Source organism: Geotrypetes seraphini, chromosome 15, assembly GCF_902459505.1.
Source record: "Geotrypetes seraphini chromosome 15, aGeoSer1.1, whole genome shotgun sequence".
In the NCBI taxonomy this organism is placed as follows: Eukaryota; Metazoa; Chordata; class Amphibia; order Gymnophiona; family Dermophiidae; genus Geotrypetes; species Geotrypetes seraphini.
The window spans coordinates 65,373,961-65,397,488 of record NC_047098.1 but is presented as its reverse complement, the minus strand read 5'-3'; the positions used below and the strand labels follow the sequence as shown (position 1 = coordinate 65,397,488).

General features: G+C 41.6%; 1 long non-coding RNA gene across 3 annotated transcripts in view; it reads left to right on the top strand.

Annotated features, from left to right (window-relative positions):
• Positions 1-54: 54 nt before the first annotated feature.
• LOC117348903 overlaps positions 55-23,528 on the top strand; it is a 304,186-nt gene continuing 280,712 nt past the window's right edge. For 2 of the 3 annotated variants that reach the window (XR_004537065.1, XR_004537066.1), the window contains exons 1-2: positions 57-285; positions 4,480-6,026. This is a non-coding gene — a long non-coding RNA (uncharacterized LOC117348903). Of the gene's footprint in view, positions 286-4,479; positions 6,027-23,528 lie in introns of all 3 variants that reach the window. The other variant, XR_004537067.1, reaches the window with a different exon arrangement.

The following is a 23,528-nucleotide window of genomic DNA, read 5'->3' as shown; positions in this document are numbered from 1 at the left end:
ACTGGCACGCGCGCTGATCAGAAGTCACCTGATCTAGCGGCACGCGCGTGTGGCGCTTCTCACGTGCCAATACAGCTGGCGATGATTTCTGCGTTTTGCTTGCCGGCGCTGAGTTGCTCTCGGCGGATTCGCGCAATTTTTGAAGACAGTGTTAGATAATTATGCCACAATGCGCTGCTAGTTATTTTCTTTTTCTTCACAAATACTTTTATGCACAAAGCTTCAGAATAGACTTGGAGGCATAGTTAAAGGCAGACTGGGGAGGGGGGTCAGTAAATGTTGAAGGTAAGAGTATGACAAATCAACGAAATAAAAGTTCTGTCTTTATCTTGACAAAGTTACTGTTTAGGTGGATGAGGTTCGATACAAAGTATCTATTGGTGTTTGTTTGTATTTATTAACGTCGTTTTCTATGCTTTAAAATGCATTAAACAATTTCACCAAAACAGTATCACCTTGAAATGGACTAAGGCAATCGCATCACTTTCAGAGGTACTGAAAGTTAGAAGTTATAAAAATAATAATAGTAATGGTAAAATGAAATAATAGTAAAACTAGAGTATGAAGTTAGGTTTATTTTTAAGCCTGGCCAAGAAAAGCCTTCAAAATACTGCAGCCAGGCTGATCTTTGCAAAAAGTAAATTTGATCATGTCTCTCCACTTCTGCAAAAACTCTATTGGCTTCCAATAATTTTCAGGGTGTATTTTAAATGCACCTGCTTAATATTCGAGATCCTGCATGGCATCCTTTCCACCTTTAATTCCCCTGTCCTGTAATTCTGTAAGATCTGTTATCCCAGGACAAGCAGGCAGCATATTCTCATATATGGGTGACGTTGTCCACGGAGCCCGGATGCGGACAGCTTTGTAAGCAGACTTGCTTGTAGAATTTTAGAAAGTTTGTGACTGCTGCACTGCGCAAGTGCCTTCCCGCCTAGTGCAGGGTGCGCCTCTTCTCAGATTTCCGTGGAGCTGAAAAGTCCTATTTTGACGCTCTACGCTAGACTCGGTTCTAACTTTGTGCCTTCTCTCACCGCAGCTCGTGTTTATTTCTTTTCAGGGTCACTGTGTATTTCTTGCACGTTTTATTTTTATTAAAAAAAGACTTACTTCATTTTTCTTTCTATCACAGCAGGGCCTGGCTCGCAGCCTCAGCTGGTGGGTTTCAACTTAACTGTGGCTATTTTCCCGTTTATGTCCCGGCCAGTCACAGGCTTCAAGAAGTATAGCCATTGGTGCGATCTCTCTCACTGACCCACATCGTTGGAGTATTCAGTGTCTGGGACCTGACCATCGTCCAGAGTTGTGTACCCGCTGTGCTACCCTTCAACCTCGTGCCCGCAAATGTCGTCGAGTTCAGGTGGAAAAACTCTTTGGAGGTATGGATCCACTTGCCCCGGCCTCGACCTCGAATCCGGTCAAGCTTACAGGGGTTCCGCCTTCTGTCTCGACCTCGGCTTCAAGTTTAATCAAGCCATCCTCGTTCGGCGAGTCCTTATACTTGAGTAAATCTAAGTCTTCTCCTGATGAGATGCTTGCTTCGCTGCCTCCCTCAGGTCAGGTACCAGCAGTAGTTATCAAGCTACCCAAGAAGCATGTCTCTAAATCAAAGAGTCATTCTTCCTTCTCTTCCTCGGAGACTATAGCCACACCAAATGTACCAGATCCTCAAGTCTCGGTGTCACATTTGGGAGCTATGATCAGACCATCTTGGATTGTCAGTTTGGTAATATGCTTGTCAAACATGCTCCTATCTCAACTCTGCTTCTGAGCACTTAGCGGTATCACAAGGAGTCGAGTCCTTGACTGTGCCTCGAGCTGGTCCTCCTCACTCTATACAAGAAGTTGAGTCCTTGGGAGTTCCTCGAGAGGATTCTACACACTCTATATGCAAAGAGTCGAGTCTTTGCGAGTGTCTCATCTGGAGCATAAGCACGCTAATCATGGAGTCGAGTCCTTGTCGGTGCCTCGAGATACCTCGACACCAGGCGTGCAATCCCTTTTGGTGTCTCGGTCTCCAGCCCTCTTTCCTCGTATAAGGCATCACCCTTCCTGAGGCATAGGGCAAAGACTTCTCAGCTTTCATCTCAGCGAGACCTACCTGGTTCGAGGTACAGTTCTCCACATCAATCAAGGCATTCAAGATTCTGGGATTCCCAAAACTCGCACATTACAGCGACGACTTCTGTTCGCTAAATCTTCAATCTCTAGGTGCAGAGCCGCGATGTCTTTGCTGTGCTGTGGTATGAGAGAGACGTTCGCCACGTGCTGCGTCTTAAAATCTTCCAGAGCATCAATTCTGTGTTGTACGTCAGTAAATTGAGCATTCGAAGCCCCAATTTCAGTTCTCATAAGTTGAGACTCTTCAACTTGTTTAGATAAAAGGCCTTTAAAGGCCCGCATTTCGGTAAGCAAAACCTCAAGTTGCGATTCTACCGACTTCGGCGGCGACTTCTCTGGTGAGGCTACTTCATGTTTAGGCCTCTTACCTCTCGTAGGGCCCGCGCCGGACTGCTCAGTTTTATTTGTCTTGTTTGAAGATATTTCTCGTGGTAGGTGTGATCCAGCAGTTCAATGAAACAGTAGAGGCAATTTAGAACCGTAATGTATATTAGATTCATTCAGGTAAACGCTCTGTTGGGAGAGTTCAGTCAGCACGTCCGTCTGCCATGATCGTCAAGCCACGCCCCCAGCGCTTCTTCTTTTTAAAGTTCTCCCCTGCTGGATCGGGGAGGGGCGGAGCTGTGCTCAGGTGCCCTGCCGCTGGTCACCCGATACTGCCGCTGGTCTTGGCGCGGCGTCGGTGCCTCTCTTTTTCAAAGTTCTCCCCTGGTATTGTCCTAAGTTCCAAATGCTAAAGTTGACAATTTTGATATCATCCGTAAAGAGGCAAATCTTATCTGACAGCTCTTCAACAATATCATTTGCAAAATTGTTAAAAAGAACAGGCCCAAGAACTGAACCTTGAGGCACACCTCAGAGGAAAGGTGAAACAGAAAAGTGGTATAGCAAATCCTAAAGAGGTTTGAGTTCTTCATCTTGAAGAAGAGACAGCTGAGGAGAGACATGATAGAGGTATATAAAATCCTGAATGGAAATATGGACCCAGTAAGAGCTCCTAAACTACTTTTGAGGCTTTTCCTACCACTGATTAATATGAAAATCCTTGATAAGGTGGTAATAATATTGAGAAATAGTGGTTTTTTCTTTTTTTATATACTAGGTGCTACATGGTGCTAAGACATGGGGTCAGTAGAGCAGGGACCTCAAGGTGCCTGAGGCTTTTTTTTTTTTTTTGGGGGGGGTGTGTTTTTAAAATCCAGCGCCCCTCCCGTTCCAAAGTTAAAAGAAGGAATTAATTGGACCTCAGTGCTACATGAGCCCTTTCTTTTATCTGATCTGTGTTTTTGACTTAACTTAATGAAAGGCCAAGCTTTCAAGCTGCCATTCTGCATTTTAAGAAGGTACTTACTTCCCTGGCCACATGCGATTACAGCATACAGGATCATGCCTGTACAGCTCCAGCTTGGGTTCCTTCTACATCTTCTCAGACTCTACATGTTAGAAAGTTGCACTTGCACTGCGTAACTTTTTTTTTTTAAACTGGCTGAACAGAGAAAGGGCCTAGCCTGCAGCCTGATCGGTGATGTCATCACCTGTGCTTTTCTGCTGTGATTCAGATTCTGTGCACAAAAGGTTAAATCTTCTTTCTATCCCGTCACTGAAGTACATAAACACAATGAGGTCTACCATTTTTTCTGTTAGCGCCCCCTCTCTTTGGTATAATATCCTGACTTACTTATGTGAAAAATCAACTCTTAACAATTTTAAGACGAAGCTAAAAACATTTATTTTTCTTGATGCCTTCGAGATCTAACTGCCCTTTTAAGGGCAACCTAGAATGATTTTACCTCCTATATTTTTTCCCTAAACGTTATCTTTTACCTTGACAATTGTAGTTTTTGCCCATTTACCTTTCATCCCCGTTCGTCATGGTTTTAAATGTCTTTGAATGTTATCATCATTCCTGGAGATGCTCTGTTATCTTAAACCTCTGTTATAGCTAATGTATGTTTTTATGAATTTGTACGCCACCTAGAAGGCTGATTGGGTGGTATAAGAAATTTTAAATAAACTTGAAACTTGAACTTGAATTCTATGTGGCTGGGAAATTTTGTACAAATTCTGCGTCATGCAAAATTCTGCTGAGAGTAATATAGACAAACTATAATGCCAGCTTAAATTCATAAGCCAAATTTTAGAAGGTATTGCTGAATTGGGTATTGCAATAGTCATTTGTGTTAGTTAAGTAGAAATCCCAGCAATATTTTTAGCTTAATATATTTCTATTATATTATTCTGTCTGTGTTCCTTTCCTGACTGATTTTATATATTTGTAAATCGCTTGGATTTGACTGTGCCATAGTTGGCGATACATCAGATTTTGAATAAAGATAGTCATTTTCTTTTGTTTTCTAGGATGCACTGTAGAAGATGGAAGCGATGGACTAGGACAGATATCCCTGGAGTTTTACCAAAATTTGTTTTGGCCTCTCAGATGCTGGTTTGTACCACCTAAGACATTTATAAGCAAACGTGATTGATGAGCAAGAACAGTAGATATGCTAGCAAAGGATGGGAGAGAAACTTGGTGAAAAGTTCAACATTGTAGAAGAGATGAACAGGCATGAATACCTGCCACAGATGCCAACAAAGTCAAGGGGTGGACAATGTTTTTTTAAATGCAATTTACATCTTACAGAATACTGTACGCTTGTACAGAAAATATTATAGAGATAAACTATTATAAAATTGCATATAATAAAGAAAGAAACATCTCAATAATATATAAAGCCCACACTAGGATGACGACTAGGACAAGAAATTGGGAAGAAATAGGCAAGCAATAAAACAAACAGCATAAAAGCACTATGTTCCAGGAAAATTTAGATTTGCAACAGATGCAAATCTTAAACAAGATCTACACTCTAAGCTCCCTCTTACTATTAGAAAAGGTGACTGGAATTTTGAAAGATATATTTCACAGAGCCATATTTGACTATATTTGCACAGAAATGGGTGTTGGTTTTGGAAGAAGTTTAAAAGATGTTCAGCCTTACTTGTACAAAATCTCCTTATCAAGTTTCACATGGTACATCTATCAAGAACCCACTGGCTCTCCACCTGGAACCACTCACCATGCAGCTTTACCAGCTTGTAGGAAGATTTTTTTTAGCTAGCCTAAGCTTGCTGTAGCTGGTATAATGGACAAAGCCAACTTGAATGGATAGATAGCTGGAATGGACAGAGCACTTGCCTACTTGAGAGGACATGATATTTTAAGTTGGTAAATTCTTGACCTTGCTTTATTTTTATTCAGAACATCTTATTCCATTTAAACAAGCCTCCACCTACCTTTTTTTGTTTTCTGTGTTTCAGAGCTTTGTGGTTCTTTGCTCTAAGAAAACTGGCTCCCAGGAGTTTATGGCTTCATATGTCTCAAGAAAACAATGCTATTATCTTAACATCTTTCACTGTGCATAGCAGTGTCTCTGGCGGTACAGCTTGGGTTGAGCCTGGTCAAGCTGAAAAGCATGTCAAGACTGAGGAAGGCATTTTGCCATCAACTATCCCTCTAAACTGCATATTTCATCTTGATTGTTGGTAACATCTTATTTCAGCAGTGCTATTATCTTACCATCATTCACTGTGCACAGCAGTGTCTCCGGCTGTATGGCTTGGCCTCACCTACTCTTGTGTCATCACTTCTTGCTTATTGAAGTTGAAAAGCATACCAAAAATGAGGCATGCTGCCTCAGGTGTGACACCAAATGGGGTACACTGAAGGGGTATGTTCTATGCCATAATATGCCTCTTTGGGGATAACTTTGTCAGCTGATAACTTTTTTTCCGGAAACTGGATCTCTTATTGGAACAAATTACTTGAAAGATAATCTTTCTTGGTAAAAGAAGCCTCACTATCCAACTCTAGAAACTGTTTCTAGACACAACTTTGTATGCAAATTGTAAGTTTGATTTTATATTTGGAATATATTTTAGTAACGTTATATAAGACTGTATTAACCAGATATTTTATTTTGGTTCTTCACTGAAGTCCTTCAGGTAGGTTCCTTTATTTTAAGGTTTTATTGTGGTGAGATAATTTCGTGACTTGTTATCATGGCCGCAAAGCTGAGATGGTTGGCATACTTTGTTTTATATTTTACATCTGGGAAACAGCAATATTGTCCACTTATATTGTGCAAAAATAAATCATGTATTGCATAATCCTAATGCTTTACTTGACTGTGAGTTAGTATTAAAGGTAATGGCGGAATAGAAATCACTAATGTAATTAGCACAATATATTTACAAACTTGAAGCATGGCTCTTTTGCGTAGCCAGAGTAGGGCATATACAAGAGATCAGAGATCAGTTCAACTTATGTGTCTATACTAATCTAATCTAATCTAATCTAAATCTTGGGTTTATATACCGCATCATCTCCGCAGATGGAGCTCGACACGGTTTACATGGTTAGGGAAGGAATGGAACTCCAGTGGAATTATATAAGTATGAGAGAAGAGAGGTTGGTGTGAGAGTGCCAGGAGCGGGATGGGGTTATTAATACTGGTTTATTAATGCCAGATCTGTTACAAACAAAGCAAGTACAATAAAGGACTGATTAGCGGAAGAACAACCAGTCTTTATAGAAACCTGGCTACAACTTTGTGATGATTCTGTTCTCAATGACCTGTGTACAAATGGATATAAGATGATTCACCAACCCAGAGAAATAAGGGAGAGAGGGGACATAACAGTATTAATCTATAAGTCATTCCTCGGAGTTCAGATGAAGCTCACCTTTATTAGAGATGTTATCCTGTGCTATTCAGGATGATTCTTTTAGAAGATTCACTGTGCTGTATCTTATTTTATTGTTCACCAGGAAAATGGAAAATTGCTGATGATAACTTTATGAATTTTATATCAGCATTTAAAATGGAATATGCCAATATTATCTTACTAGGGACTTGAATCCACATTTAGAGCAAAGCTTGTTAAATATGATATTACCCTCATCCACTATTGCACATTCGAAGGTTCATCAATTAGATCTCTTAGAGTTCCTTTTACGAAGGTGCGCTAGGGCCTTAACGAATTGCCGCGTGCGCTAGCCGCTACCGCCTCCTTTTGAGCAGGCAGTAGATTTTCAGCTGGCGCGCGCTAAACCGGTGCATGCGATAAAACCGCTAACGTACCTTTGTAAAAGGAGCCCTTAGGTTTATATGCAAACACTCGACGATTTATTTGGTGTCAGAAGAACACTGGGACTCAAGCGCAGATTCTTAAAACTAAAACCTGCCTTACTTTCAAATCCCTGTTATATAAAACCCCAGCTTTCATCTGCAAGTTACTGATCCCTTATACCCCAATCAGATCACTGAGATCTATTGACCAACATCTATTAGTTTCGCTCTCACTTAAAGTTATTAATACTCGGCGGCACTCTATCTTCTCTGTCACAGCTCCTCAAACTTGGATCTCAGAGAAGAAAAGAACTTAGATAAATTTAAAAGTAAACTTAAGAGCTTTCTTTTCAAAGACGCTTATGATATTTAGAAGTCCCAGCCTATTTTCGCTTATTTTCATAAGGCTACTTCTTTTATTTCCCTCCTATTGTTTTTTACCATTATCGTCCTTCTTTCTATCATTATTGTGCTTCATTACCCTGCCTTTCCCTTGTTTCCTTTTCTGTTTATTTTGTTACTCATTAATTTAAAATGTTTTGTTCAGTGTTCATCTGTTTTTTATAACCCCTGTATTATCTGTAAATTGAAAGATTTGTTCATCGCTTAGATATTTGAGTAAGCGATTGATCAAATACTTAATAAACTTGAAACTTGAATGTGCTCGCTAAATCGGTTCCAGCTGGTTTATCAAAATGGCTTACCAAGGTCTTACTGAGTTTTCTAGCAGTCTCTGATAGTGCCAAGTAAATGTAGTACAACGAGATCATTAAAATTAAAATGATCATTCTGAGAGATTCTCTAACCTCGTTGTTTCACATTTGCAGCCAAAATTTACCGACAGGTCTGAGCTGTTGCCTTACTTTCTGATCAGTGCCTGAGCGCTGATTGGCTCAGGCACTGACAGGAAAGTAAGGTTTGACAGCTCAGACACCCTCCCCCCCCATGCAAATTAAAATAATCTTTAAAAAAAAACAAATTGAATATCGGCAGAAGAGGTGCGCACTCAGTCCTGCTGCATCGCACAATCGCCCAACACTGCTACCCCCCTCCCCCCCTGCAGCGGGAGAGATGCCCACTCCCTTCTGCCGCTGTCAAGCGCCCCCTCCCCCCCACCAGCAGCAGGAGAGATGCCCACTCCCTCCTGCTGCCATGCAACAACCCCCCTGATATACCCCTGTACCTCTTATGACCCCCCCATCCCCTTACGATGCCTGGCTGGAGGGATGCTTACTCCATCCAGCCAGCAGGCCCACCTCTTCAAAATGGTGGGCCTTCCCCTCCCTGGTGCATCCTGGGATTCACCAGTGAGGGGCCTAAGGCTCTGATTGGCCCAGATGCCTAAGGCTCCTCCCATAGGAAGAGCCTTAAACAACCTGGGCCAGTCAGCCTCAGGCCTCTCCCTGGTGTATCCCGGGTTCAGGACTCAGAGGCAGAGGGAAGTAAGATGAGATGAGAGCCATGTAGTGCATAAAAATATATTTTAAAGGAATAGGCTTTTATAAATTTAGAGTATAAATAGATTTAAAGCTGCTTCTGTTTATATATGTGTCATCAGGCTGAGTGGTTGTTACCCGTTGCACATATGTCCCCAGGTACTTCTGGTCTTCCTTCCTCAGGCTCTGCTGAAACAACATGACCAGGTCCATCCAGGCCCGCCCTGGTCATCTCTGGGTCCTCCATGTCTTCAGGCAGCTCCTGATACCATTTACCAGTCTCTCCACTGGTCGCCACTGGCCCTGCTGCTGGTCATTTGGCAGTCATCTTTGGCCAATGTTCAGGGTCTACAGGTTGCTTCCGCTTGAGTCTTCTGCTGGCTTCCAGTACCATCTACCGGTCTCTCTGCCTGTCACTGCTGGTCCCTCACCAGTCACCAACTGCCTCTTACTTCTTGCTCTTCTAACTGCTTGTGGAGCCAATGCCTGTCCCTTACTCCCTGGCTTCTTGGGTCCCCACAGGTCCTGAACACTTCACCGGTCCCTCTGCCGGTCATGAAGACTAAGCCCCCCCCCCCCCCCCCCCGGACTCTAAGCTATATGCAAATCTATCTCATGCATGTTCATTGTGGATATCCTGAAAACCTGGCCTGCCTGTGGATCTCGAGGACCGGAATTGAGTAGGCGTGGTTTAATCTAATCTTCTATTTGTGTGTCATGCATACCTATGCAGGCTCAAGGCGACTTACAGAGAGAACATAGTAACATAGTAGATGACGGCAGATAAAGATCCGAATGTTCCATCTAGTTTGCCTAACCTGATTCAATCTAAAAATTTGTTGTTGTTTTTCTTCTTAACTATTTCTGGGCAAGAATCCAAAGCCTTGCCCGTACTGTTCTTAGGTTCCAACTACTGAAATCTCCGTCAAAGCTCACTCCAGTCCATCTACAATAATTTCAGAACGTTGATAATCTGCAAATTATATCTCCTCATGGAATTTTCCAGCATTTTTTGCTTGAAATGAAGACTTGCACTATTTTTAACCCAAGTTAGTGCTTGCGTTTCTAAGGATTTTATTCTGGTGTCATAGTCATCTGATTTATTTTGCAGTACTGAAACTTTGTTCTTTAAATGTAAACATTCTGAAAGTACTCCAGTGCACCATTGAGAAAGTTGCTGTATCTGGCTCCCCAGAGAAATTTGGAAACTAGAACAAATTGACTCCATATTGAATACTTCAGGTTTAGGAAGGGGAAAAAAACTCAGTTTTGATTTCACTTGATGAAGTAATAGTACAATACTTGCGTTTACTGCAGAATCATCGGGAATCACTTTCATCTGTCCCTTTCCTCCTCGTGGCTGCATAGATGACACTGCACACTCCTCCTGCTTCCTCTCGGCACTGGTTCCCCCGCCCTGCCGGGCAAGCAAGAGGGCGTCCCGAACCCTGCTTGGCGTCGACCGCTCCTCTCCTACTCTTCCTTCCGCTCCCGACGCCACAGGACAAACTGGAGGGCTCAGTTCCTCTGGAGACAAGCTGACACCCTCAAAGGAGAGCTCACAGGCTTCAGCTTGCGCGTTCCCTCCAGCTGAGACATTATCTTCCGGCTTCTCCACTCATGGGCCTTGCTGCACAAACGCGTCCATTGTGCCAGTCCGAGGAAAATGGTTTCCTGGGAAAAACCGGGCGTTTCGATTTCCTTTCCACCACTGGTGAAATAGCAGTACTTAAAATAGACCGCCACGACTTCCCAATGCAGCTACAAACCGCCATCTTGTCAAACACTGCCCCCCTCCTTTATTTTCATGTCTAGATTCATTTTGGATCACCTGCCCTGTCTGAGAAATTTGGTTTAGTTAGGACACCAAAAACAAAAGTTATTAGGGAAGAACAGGTGATTCCTAGGTTTCATTCTTCACAAAGCAGGCTAGAGTGTGGCACAATGGTTAAAGCTACAGCCTCAGCATCCTGAGATTGTGGGTTCAATCCCACACTGCTCCCTGTGACCCTAGGCAAGTCACCTAGTCCCCCCATTGCCCCAGGTACATTTAATAGATTGTGAGCCCACCAGGATAGACGGAGAAAAATGCTTGAGTACCTGAATAAATTAATGTAAACCATTCCGAACTCCAACGGGAGAACAGTATAGAAAATTGAATAAATACAAATACTGTATACAAAAAGGTGTTTTTGGAAGACTTCAGATGTTCCATGCATTGCATCAGGTACATACTCAGGCATCCTTTTACTAAGCTGTGGTAAAAATCCACCGCTGTGGCACATGCTCAGGCATCCTGCGATAGTTTTGTGTTTGCATGTGCTACCCACGCACTAAAAGCCCCCCAGTATTTTTTTTAGCACTGGGGCATATGGTGGTGCAGAGTAGGCATGCCCAGTGCACCGCTGCTAAATGATTAGATAGGTGTCAGTAAGACTCCCACTTAAGTGGAAAAGCAGCGTGGGCCATAAATTGAGGAAACAGAAAACATGGCCATTTTACAGCTGCTCATACCACAGGCTAAAAGGGCTCCTCAGATTGGTAACGTACCTTGAGCTGCCACTTGACAGTCTGGCTTTCACAATGTCAAAACAAATATCCTGGCCCAAATCTAGAGAAGCCTGAGTGGATCTGATGTTGTAATAGAGTGATGCAAGTTAACTCTCTTTTTATATTTTTTTCAATACATGGCTCATAAGAAGTTTCAAGTTTAAGTTTCAAGTTTCAAGTTTATTAAAAATTTTTGATTAAACGCTAAGTCATATTTCAAAGCGATGTACAAAGATATTTAAAATATAATTTCAAAAACAAAAGAGAAAGACAACAATACAAACATTACCATGCAATAATGCTAGGTTATGTTACATTCAACAGTACAAGAGAAACCAGGGAAAAGGGGAATGAACTACAATATAATAAAAAAGAGGGGGAAAGGCAAAAACAAAAGGGGAGGAGTTGAATTAAAAATTAAGTAAATAAAAACCGAGAATGACTAAAAAAGAAGATTAATTAATCGAATGCATCTTTAAACAAAAATGTTTTTAAATTTGTTTTAAATTTATCAACATTAATCTCTTCTCTTAAGTAGATTGGTAACGAGTTCCAGATTTGTGGAGCAGTAACTGAAAAGATGAATTGTCTTCTTGTATTGATGATTTTAAGTGAAGGAATTGTTAATAAGTGTTGTTCATTTGACCGTAAACTTCTTGTTGAAGAATAAGGGATTAAAGATTTGAATATAAATGCAGGTGATTTAAAGAGCATTGCTTTAAAAGTAAGAAGACAGAGTTTATAAGTTATTCTATGGGATACAGGTAACCAATGAGCATCTATGAGAAGTGGTGTTACATGGTCGAATTTTTTCTTTTTTGTTATAAGAAGATAACAGTTAAAGAAAATTTACCCTAACTTTTTAGCCAACATACAATGGGCTCAACTAACCAGATTTTAACTTTTTTTTAAAGTCTAAATACATAATAATAAAATGTCATGTCAGATTTTTAATATTTTAATTACAATAATTTATAAAGAGGGCTTCCTATAAACAACAATTAATTATTGATACTGGGCCTTGCTGTAACTTAGGAAGATTTGTAGCCCTGGAGACATAAATCCCAACCTAATATAGTCACAGTGTGTGAAAGGGTAGGATATGGAACAAAGCGAATATCTCAGCAGTAAGTGATAATTCAAAATGGGGGTGATTTAAAGGTAGGCGCAGAAGTGCTAATGCATTAAAATATGTCTTAATGCAGGTTAGTTGTCAAAATGCCAGTACCTTAATGTCATGGCTGTTATTAATTTTGAAATATATTTAACTTTTTTAAAATATATTAACAGGTATAAGATAGAGGAACATGTTTGAAGATTAGAATTGTTATGTTCTAGATTTATTATCTTGTCTTGCATAAAATTACATTTTATAAAATGATCTTAGGAAGATAATTATCTTTCCTCATTACCTGTCAGGTACGGCTTTTTTTTTTTTTTAGACTTTTCTTAACTCAAGATGGTAGATTTTGGATTGCAGTCTCTCTTACTTCCAAAGGAGCTTGCATTCTATATTTTCCTCAAAATTTTTGGTCTGGGATATGGGACAACATCAACAAAATACCTTACATACCCTCCCCCCCTTTTTTTTTTCCACAAAGGCACAATAGCGGTTGATGTGTGGCAAACGCTCTGACACCCATTGAATCCCTATGGGCGTCAGAGCAATTATCGTGGCCTGCCACGATAATGCCTTTGTAAAAGGGGCCATAATTATTAGCTCAGTTTTGATATTGGTCCTGCAACTCCCTACAGGCATTTTCAAAGCCAGTTGCATACTGGTTCTCTCTTTTCACTGTACATACAATGAATTTGCTTTGAAGCCAAGACAATTTATCCTGGGAAGATAGCTATTTACCCACATAAATAACAGAAAACTAAGCTCTGAGACAAAGCAAAAACAAGAAAATGTGAACTATAAAAATGCATTTATTTTATGTCAAGTATTTGCACTGTCTCAGCAAGCTAAAATGTAATAAGCACATTGAATTAAATGAAATTCCTTGGCCTGTCTGGGTTTTCAGTCCAACACAGCAAGGTTCTGACTGCTGTGTGAGCTGAAACCACCCTCTTGGGGTAATGGCAACACCATCATCCAGGTTCTTTGGAACCTAAGCTCATTCTACATGCATGGGGCTCTCATAGTTGCTCGCAAGTCTACATGAATCACGACCGGTTGGTTAAACCTTCTGCTAGGTCTGGTGTAAGTACCTCTGGGCTTATTCCAGTCATCAACAATCTGGCTGGCTTTTCTGGCAGTGATTGTGCCTTTACTGTGGTACCAGCCCCTGCCGCACCTGCCAATGAGTTCCTGGAATCATCTAACCTGGTTTCTTCTTCCCCATAAAAAAGCTGTCTGTTAGATTTCCTTGCACCACCAGATGAACTGTTAGCAATAGGCAAAGTTTCTGCACAAGACTGGCATTCCAGGAAACCAGGAGTAGGCTTGTAGAACTGAGATTCTACATGATGAATGTCCCACTCACCTGTCCTCTTGAAAGGAAAGTATTGGTTCTGATTCCAAGCAGTGGGCCCCCCGGGATTTGCATTTGATGCTGCAGCTCTCTCTGTCCCTCCTCCGTGAAGCCTCCCTTAGCTGGATAGTCCCTTCAGTCAATGACATAGTGAGGTGAGAGGCGCCTGGGATGGTGGTGCCTCTCCCCCCCACCCCTACATACTCCCTTCCCCTGTACCTGTTATTTCCTGGCATGAAAAGCAACCCCCAACCTGCTGTTGTGCCTGTGTGGGCTCTCCCTCTGACATCACTTTCTAGGCATGGGTCCAGGAAGTGATGGCAGAAGAAGAGCCAATGCAGGCGTGACAACAGGTTAGGGGTTGGTGCTTGCCACTAGGAATGTTACAGAGGGACGGGGACGGGAAAGGGAAGTAGTGCGCGTGGCAGTGGGTGAGCAAGGGGGGAGGAAAGGAGGACAGGTGCTGTGTCCCCATCAAGATGGCACCTGGAGTGGACCCCCCAGACACCCTTTAATATGGCATTGTCTCCAGCTTCTTGTACATCTCTTGCTAGGATACTTCTGCCTGAGTTGAGTTGCTGCTTCTCCCTGGTTTTCTTGCACTTGAAGATGTAGTGTAGTATTCATACTGGCTAGTATTTAGACTTGTGCTAGGGCCATATTGTAACTTCACTGGGTTCCCATTAGTTGTACTTGCAGCTCAGAGTACTGCTACCAGTGTACTGTGACTGCCAGCTCTTGTTGCAGCCATCTGATTCCATCGCTGGCCTCATGTCATTCACCTGTGTAATCTTCCTTGCTTCCTGCAATTCGCCAAGTAGCATGCCTACCTGTTTCTGAACTGGGTGTCCTCTTCAGGTTATGATATGGTCCTTCCAGGTCAATTCTCCAAAGGTTTGGGCCGCAGTTATTTGATTTTCTTAGCTTGCCGCTCAATGGTTTTATGTAGCTTCCTTGTGTTTCCAGAGGAATGTGAACAACCTGGAGTTCCTCCACATATTTCTCAGCTTGACTTAGAATTTTCTATTGAGCTTCAGTCAGTTGAGCTTGGAGGGATTCCTTTTTCCCCCCATAATCTTTGGATATACCTAGCTGCCTGCTTAGAATCACTTTCCAACTCGGCAATTACGATGGGTTTTTCTCAAATCATTGTGCAAAGCTGAGTGTCGATTTGGAGCCTCTATCATTGGGCACACGAGTGTACACCATTACTAATAAACAGTCTGGGCTATGATGAACCACCAGGGTTTGGTCTACAGCTTCCAGATGCAAAAGATAATGTACCTTAGAACAGAATATAAGAAGTAACATACTGGGACAGACTGAAGTTCCATCAAGCTCCAATATTCCAGTTGAAAGAGATGTCTCCAGTGCCTTTAAGCCACAGAAGTATTTGAACATTTCTATCATATCTTCCCTTTTCCGCCTTTCTTCTATTTTTTTTTTTGTAGCATTGGATTTGTCTTGTGGTTGTCTTTATAAAATAGACTTATTATAGTACCTGAAAATAAGACAGTGTCTTAAATTAATTTTGGGCCCAAAAAACACACTAGGTCCTATTTTTGAGGTATATACATGATCATCTCTCCCTTCCTCTCCTTCACCCCAATTCTTCCTCTTTCCTTTCTCTCCCCCACATGTGCAGCATTTTTCCTCCCCTCTCCCTGTGCAGCATAACCCTTGCTCAGCTTCTATGCTTCCTTCCCTCCCTCCCATCCCTCATGCAACAGAACCCTTGCCCAACTTTTATCCTTCCCTCCCTTCCCTTGTGCAACAGAACCCTTGAGCACCCCGCTGCCGAACCCCCGCTGACCCTCAATCCTTCCCTCCCATCCGAACCCTACATACCTTCATTCAAAGCAGCTTTGGGCTGGCAGCACTCTAAACAGGCTGCTTCGGCCTTGTCTGCTGAGGAATTCCCTCTGCCACATTACTGATGACATCAGCGAATCCCGGGACTAGGGCTTACTTTTGGGGTAAGGCTTATATTAAGACCTACCCCGAAAATCATGCTAGGGCTAGGGTAGGTCTTATTTTCGTGAAAATACGGTAGTTACTGAATGGTTGCCAAGCATGGAGAACTACTGAAGAAGGCAAGTTTTGGCCCTGAGGAGGTAGAGCTTATAATGACATATATGACCAACCTCAAGTAAGCAGAAAGTATAGAGTTGAATACATCACAAACTAAATGTTATATACTACAACAGGGGTGTCCAATGTCGGTCCTCGAGGGCCGCAATCCAGTCGGGTTTTCAGGATTTCCCCAATGAATATGCATGAGATCTATTAGCATACAATGAAAGCAGTGCATGCAAATAGACCTCATGTATATTCATTGGGGAAATCCTGAAAATCCGACTGGACTGCGGCCCTCGAGGACCGACATTGGACACCCCTGTACTACAACAAGGACCTCAGTAAGGATTGTAGAGTGTTGTGCATAAAGACCAAGACCAATAAGACAAAGAATAAGAGAAGAGTCCTCCAGCCAGGTCATTTAGTTGCAAATACAATGCCAAGTCTTCTTCAGTGTGTTGATGCCATGCCAGCATAACAGGATTCAGTCAATTAGATACCTATTTGGCTGCTAGTGAACAAGAACTTGTCAACATTTATTTATTTATTTTAAAAAAATGTATTACTCACCAGACTCCAAATGCTACAACCAATAGCTTCCCTGTAATCTTCTGGAAATGACCAGAATCTCTTCCTTTTGTAATCCGCCTAGAACCGCAAGGTATTGGCGGAATAAAAGAAACTAATGTAATATAATACATCCAACAATTCTGAGCGAGTTACAATATCAACATTCATAGTTAAAACAATATCACAAACAACAATATCAAATGAAGGCAAAACATGACCCCCCCACACACACACACACTGCCCCAGTGGTCACTGACCCCCTCCCACCTTCCAGAGGTCTGAAAGAAACTGTACTTGCCTGTCTCTATATGGGAAGAGCAGCAGGCAGGTGTCTGAAGTAGCCTGGTGGGTGGTGTAGTGAACAACAGAGAGGGGGACCCAGTCCCATATCCCACTTTTAACCACTACATTTATGGCAGAAAGTGTGAGCCCACCAAAATCCTACTGTACTGCCATATAGGTGACACCTGCAGTCATAAGGATGGAGTTGGTCCAGAGGAAGGCTACTAAAATGGTGTGTGGTCTTCGTGATAAGGCGTATGAGGACAGACTTAAAGATTTGAATCTGTACACTTTGGAGGAAAAGCGGGAGAGGGGAGATATGATAGAGATGTTTAAATATCTATGCAATGTAAATGTGCATGATTCGAGTCTCTTTCATTTGAAAGGAAACTCTGCAATGAGAGGGCATAGGATGAAGTTAAGTGGTGATAGGTTCCGGAGTAATCTGAGGAAATACTTTTTTACAGAAAGGGTGGTAGATGCATGGAACAGTCTCCAGGAAGAGGTGGTGGTAACAGACTGTATGAATTCAAAAGGGCACGTGGGATCGCTCAGGAAGAGAAAGAGATAATGGTTTTTGTGGCTGGGCAGACTAGATGGGCCATTTGGCCTTTATCTGCTGTCATGTTTCTATATTTCTATAAGGGCTATAGGGGTGGTAGACAGGTGGTTATAGTAGGTTTTGGAGGGCTTACTATACATTATAAGGGGGTTATAGTGAGATGTATACCTGGCACCCTTTACGTGAAGTTCATGGCTGTGCCCTCTAAAAGGCCCCACTACTCTACTGGCATGTCTGTGGCCAGTCCATTAAAAATGCTGGCTCCTCTTATATGCAAATGGATTGTTTTGGATGTGTTTCACCTGGACATCCTATTCTTTTGAAAATGGCCAAAAAAGATAGATGTCTTGCTAGGCCAAAGATAGACATCTTGCAGTTTCAAAAATGGACATTTTCTCTATTGGATTTTTGGACGTCTTTCACAAAATGTCCAGACTTTGACGTCCTATGCCCCTCTGTAGGAACAAACAAGTGAGACTGTAGTTCATGCAGCATCCACAGCTGATTTGGACAGGCATTAGAGACAGATATTGTGCTGAAGTCCTGCTTATGTGTGCTTTCATGCCATGCATGCTTTGGGTACTATATTTCCTTTTCTGTTTTTATACATATATGTGAAAAGAGGTCCTGTGAGAGGAGGTGGAAGATGGGCAGAAGAGAGGAAGAAGCAGGGTCTTCACTTTCAGGTTGCTTCTGTACTGAGGGCAATGCAAACACTACAGGGTCTCTGATGCAGGAGGCTTAGCTTGAGCTGCAGGGTCCAGAGGAGGAAGAGATGCCAGGAGATGAACCAGGCAGTGAGAAGAAGGAGGCTATGGGATCAAACCCAGCTTTACTGCCACCAGCACTGGAGGACGCTTTGGCTGAACAACAGGGTAGATAGACATCCTGGAAGATAATAGAACACATGAAGAAAGATTTAACAAAACTTAGTCTATAGTTTGGCAGGTAAGCAGATAAAACTCTAGTGCAAGAAAAGATTTTTTTTTTAAACCCCAGATTTGACAATGATCATATTCAATGATTTTAATGTAGCCAAGTAGGTCGATAAAGGATGGCAAAAGTCAGAAGGATGCTTGCATGGAGGGGAAGAAAAATAGCTAGGAAAATAAGGAGATGATATTGCCTCTTTATAAGTCTTTGGTAAGACCTCAACTGGTATACTGTAAGCAGTTTTAAAGATCACACTTTCAAAAACTTTGATACAAATTATTTAAACAGAATATCAAATAGAATAAATGAAATCAAACTAAATGGAGCCAGTCCACATGATTATTGGCAATAAAGCATATGAGATCAGAGTTAAAAGTTGTAACTCTTTGCTCCCTCGAGGAAAGATGGAGTAGGGTAGATATGATTAAAACATTTCAGGGAGGGCAGGAAATAAATCAAAATAAATAAATACTTTTCAACTGCCATGAGCCAGGTTCCACCCTAGGTAAGGGCAGCACTTCCATTCAGAATAGGTTACTCCTTTCCTAAAATATTACCTAGTCTAAAGCTCTCTTCTTTACATGATTACCTCATTCATACGTTGAGATGCCAGAAGTTGGCTTGCCTCTCATAATGATCAAGTCACCACACTGACAGTATTGGCCATTCCCCACTGGGCACACTCCCCTACATACATGTTTTTGGTATAAGAGGATATGACATCACTTGGCGTGCAGGTTCTACAGCATCACTTCCTGTCAAACCAAGACAATATTCTCCTACATAATCTTGTACCTCCAAAACAAATCTGGGTTGCCAGGCTAGAGAGAGAATGACTCTACTAGATCTCTTAAAGCAATTGTCATCAACCCTGTTTTGAAGGACCACCAGCCACTCAGGTTTTCAGGATAACGCTAATGAATATGCATGGGGCAGATTTGCATGCCTGCCACCTCCATTATATGCAAATCTGTTATGCATATTCATTAGGGCTATCACAAAAACATGACTGGTTGGTGGTCCTCCAGGACAGGGTTGGGGATCACTGCCTTAAAGTCTCTTTTATGTATCTCTTTGTCTTACCTCATTGAATCCTCATACAGGCTCAAATTTGACATTTTTTTTCTGTGCTTATGCACATTTTACAAAATACATCTGTTAAGTGCAAACACTACCCAAGTCTTACACTCAGGAATATCTCTGACCACAGGCTATTTTTGGAAAGATGATTTCTATATTTAAAAAAAATCCCCCCAAAACTTAGCTTTATGTGCATAAACTTTCCTCCTTATAGAAAGGCATAGGTCTGCCTGCTGTATTACATTATGTAGATAATATTTTGTGAATCTTTGCATTGGTACGGCATGCATGTTTCTTGCCTTGTTAACATTTATTGTGCTTCTTCTACTAAACTCAATAAAAATTTTTTGAACTTGAAAAATTACTGCTGAAATGAGGAATAATGATGAAGGGATTCATTAATGATTGTTACCGAACATATAGAGATCATAAGGTGAGAAAGAACAGGAGGAGGAAAAACTGGTCTATTTTGTGCTCTTTCATACTTAATTTCATTATCTATCTTTGCAATATTGTTCATTTTCCAAGCTCAGAACCAGTTCACGAAACCTTATCTTTCATACACAATTTTCTTAACAGTTCTGAAAATGTTACAAAGTCCAAATAGTGCCAGAATTATTCAATTCCTGTTAAATAAGTGGATTACTTAGGGGCAAATTGAAATACAGAGTCAGCCTTAGATTACAGGTTGCTTAATTTATTATAGAATGAAGATCCATGTTATTTGTTGCATAGTTGAAATTATAACTGCAAGAGAAATTATTTTAGGTTTTTATGGCTAGTTTTAATAATCATAAGCTTTTTACTGTAGATGTATATCTCAGTTGAGCAGTTTATGAACTGACAAAATGTAAAACTTAATGGAATAAAGGAAAGGATAGTTTAATCTTTAATAACTCAGCCAAGCCTTTAGTTTATCAGGTTCTAATGCTAAACCAGCCTTTCAATCTTTTGCACTGGTTGCAGTTGGGTTTTGAAAATTGTTTTGTCTGACCCACTTCTGGCTCCCTCCTGCAATCTGGACCCCTCCACAACCTTTTTAGTGCTGACTCTGAACCACCTGCCTCCCGGATCCCTCCAGAACTTACTTTGTAAAGCTTAGTGGTCTATGGATGAAGCAGGGCAGGAGCGATCTTCCTATACTCCTGCCCTGTGCAGAGCCTGGAACAAAAATGGCTGCAATGAGTTCCTGCTGTAGTCTCGGAGTGTGGGTCAGAGCTAGCCCTAAGTAAGTTGTGGAGCTTTTTAAATGTAAGTTGTGGTGAGGTCCGGGAGGGGGAAAAAAACTGAATGATCAAAGTTGCGAGGGCCAAACCTGTGAATATTGAACTGGGGGGGACACAAAAAATAACCAAAGGAAGGAGAAGAACCCTCTATGTAGCAAAACAAAAGTAGGGGTGGTCCAAGAATTGTTGCTTCACATGAATATAAAATATTAAGCAATCTTATTAGCAAAGCACTAAGATTAAAAAAAGACTTGACATGGGGCTATGTTGTGGCAGGGATTAGCAGTACTCTTTTGGATGTATTATGTCAAAAAGCAGACCTTCATCTCATAGAACCCACAGTATGCTAAAGAGAAACTCAGTCTCACAGCCACCTGAAAGCCATCAAAAACGCTCAGCAAAAGAAGCACACACGTCCTTAGCATATCAACACGTATGCTCCCTGAAAGAGGACTAAAGTAGTAGCATGGGCTAGCAGCCAGACATGGACCCTTCACAGATTACCAGAAACTTAGAAACATGATGGCAGATAAATAATAATAATAATAACAACAGCTTATATACCGCAATACCGTGAAGTTCTATGCGGTTTACAAAGATTAAGCAAAGGTACAAATTGATTGACTTTAAGAGGGGAGGAAGAAAGAGGGTTAATAGGACAGGAAATCCATTTTTGAGGAGAGAGTGATCAATAGAACAAGTTAATCGCTATAGAGGGGAGAGAGAAGAGAGGATCAGTTGTCTAGATACTTTAGGAACAGGTGTGTTTTCAGACGTTTCCTAAATTCCTCATAAGTAGTGGGCGAAAGCAATTGTTCTAGGTCTTTACCCCATGATGCTGCTTGGTGCGAGAGAAGATGTTCATGGTGTTTTTTCAGTTTACAACCTCTCACTGGGGGGGAAACGAAGTTGGAATGTGAGCTTCTCTTGTGTCTGTTGGCTGAGAAGACAAAAAGGTCAATTATATATTTAGGGGCAAGTCTGTGTAGTGCTTTGTAGCAGAAGCAGGCAAATTTAAACTTTACGCGCGCCTCCATTGGCAGCCAATGCAGCTGCCGGTAGTAGGGTGTCAGGTGGTCAAACTTCCTCAGCCCAAAGATCAGTTTGACCGTTGCATTTTGCATCAATTGTAAACGCTGCATGTTCTTTTGGGAAATTGCTAAATAGGCGATGTTACAGTAGTCAAGTAGACTCAGTACGAGGGATTGGACTAGGGTTCTGAATGCCGCTGTATCGAAATAAGCTTTAATGGATCTGAGTTTCCAGAGAGTGAAAAATCCCTTTCTGATCAAGGAGTCCACCTGGTCTCTCATGGTTAGGCACTGATCCAAAGTTACACCTAGTATCTTTATGGTAGTTTGGATAGGGTAATTAAGATTATTGATACATAGTGGTGATTTGGTGTCAAGCGGATGTGGCAAAGCAACGAAGAAAGTTGTCTTTTCTGAATTAAGTTTGAGCCTAAAGGTTGTCATCCAGTGCTCCATCACGTTTATGGCTTCTGAAGCTTTAGGAATAGTTTCAGAGATAGAATTAACGAATGGAATGATGATCGTAAAATTATCTGCATAACTAAATAGTTTTATCCCTAACTGGGTTAGCTGCGTGCCTAGTGAGGACATGTAGACGTTGAAGAGCAATGGAGATAGTGGAAACCCTTGTGGCACAACGGATGGATTGCTCCAGGTATCTGAAAGTTCATAATTAAAACGTACTTGATAAGTACTTGAAGCCACGGAACCAATTCAGCATCTCGTCCCTGATACCAATGGCGTCTAGGCATTGCAGCAGTTTCCCGTGGTCTACTAGATCAAAGGCAGAACTCATATCGAATTGCATAACCAGGGCATTAAGGCCCTTACTAAACAGTAGGCGCAGATTGTCTAAAATAGCTGCAATTACTGTCTTAGTAGTAAATAACGGTCTAAAACCGGATTGAGTTTAATGTAGGAGAGAGAACTGATCCAGATAATCCATCAGTTAGGTGTGTACCAATCTCTCCATAATTTTTACAATAAACGGAATGGATGCTACTGGTCTGTAGTTGGATATTATAGCTGAAGATTCTTTTCTATTTTTTAGAATTGGGGTTATTATTATGTGACCATTATTAGAGAGGAACTTCCCAGTTTTTAGGTTATGAGCCAAATGGCCCATCTAGTCTGCCCATCCTCAGTAACCATAATCTCTTTCTCTCTCCGAGAGATCCCACGTGCCTATCCCAGGCCCTGTTGAATTCAGACACAGTCTCTGTCTCCACCACTTCTTCTGGGAGACTGTTCCCTTAGTATTTCCTTAACTTCATCCTATGCCTTCTCATTGCAGAGTTTCCTTTCAAATGAAAGAGACGCAACTCATGCATATTTACATTACTTAGGTATTTAAACATCTCTGTCATATCTCCCCTTTCTAGCCTTTCCTCCAAAGTATACAGATTCAGATCTTTAACTCTGTCCCCATACGCCTTATCACGAAGACCTCACACCATTTTAGTAGCCTTCCTCTGGACTGACTCCATTCTTTTTATATCTTTTTGAAAGTGCAGCCTCCAGAATTGTACACAATATTCTAAATGAGGTCTCACCAAAGTCTTATACAGGGGCATCAATACCTCCTTTTTCCTACTAGCCATACCTCTCCCTATGCAAACTAACATCCTTCTAGCTTTCGTCGTCACCTTTTCAACCTGTTTGGCCACCTTAAGATCATCACATACAATCACACCCAAGTCCCACTCTTCTGTCATGCACATAAGCTCTTCACTCCCTAATCTGTACTGTTCCCTCGGGTTTTTGCAGCCCAAATGCATAACCTTGCATTTCTTAGCATTAAATTTTAGCTGCCAAATTTCAGAACATTCTTCAAGCTTCGCCAGGTCTTTCTTCATGTTATTCACACCATCCGGCATGTCTACTCTATTGCAAAGAGGCAAATCTTACCCGACAACCCTAATATTGTTTATAAAAATATTAAAAAGAACAGGCCCAAGAACAGAACCTTGAAGCACATCACTGGTAACATCCCTTTCCTCAGAGTGATCTCTATTGGTCACTACCCTCTGTCGCCTTCCACTCAACCAGTTCTTGACC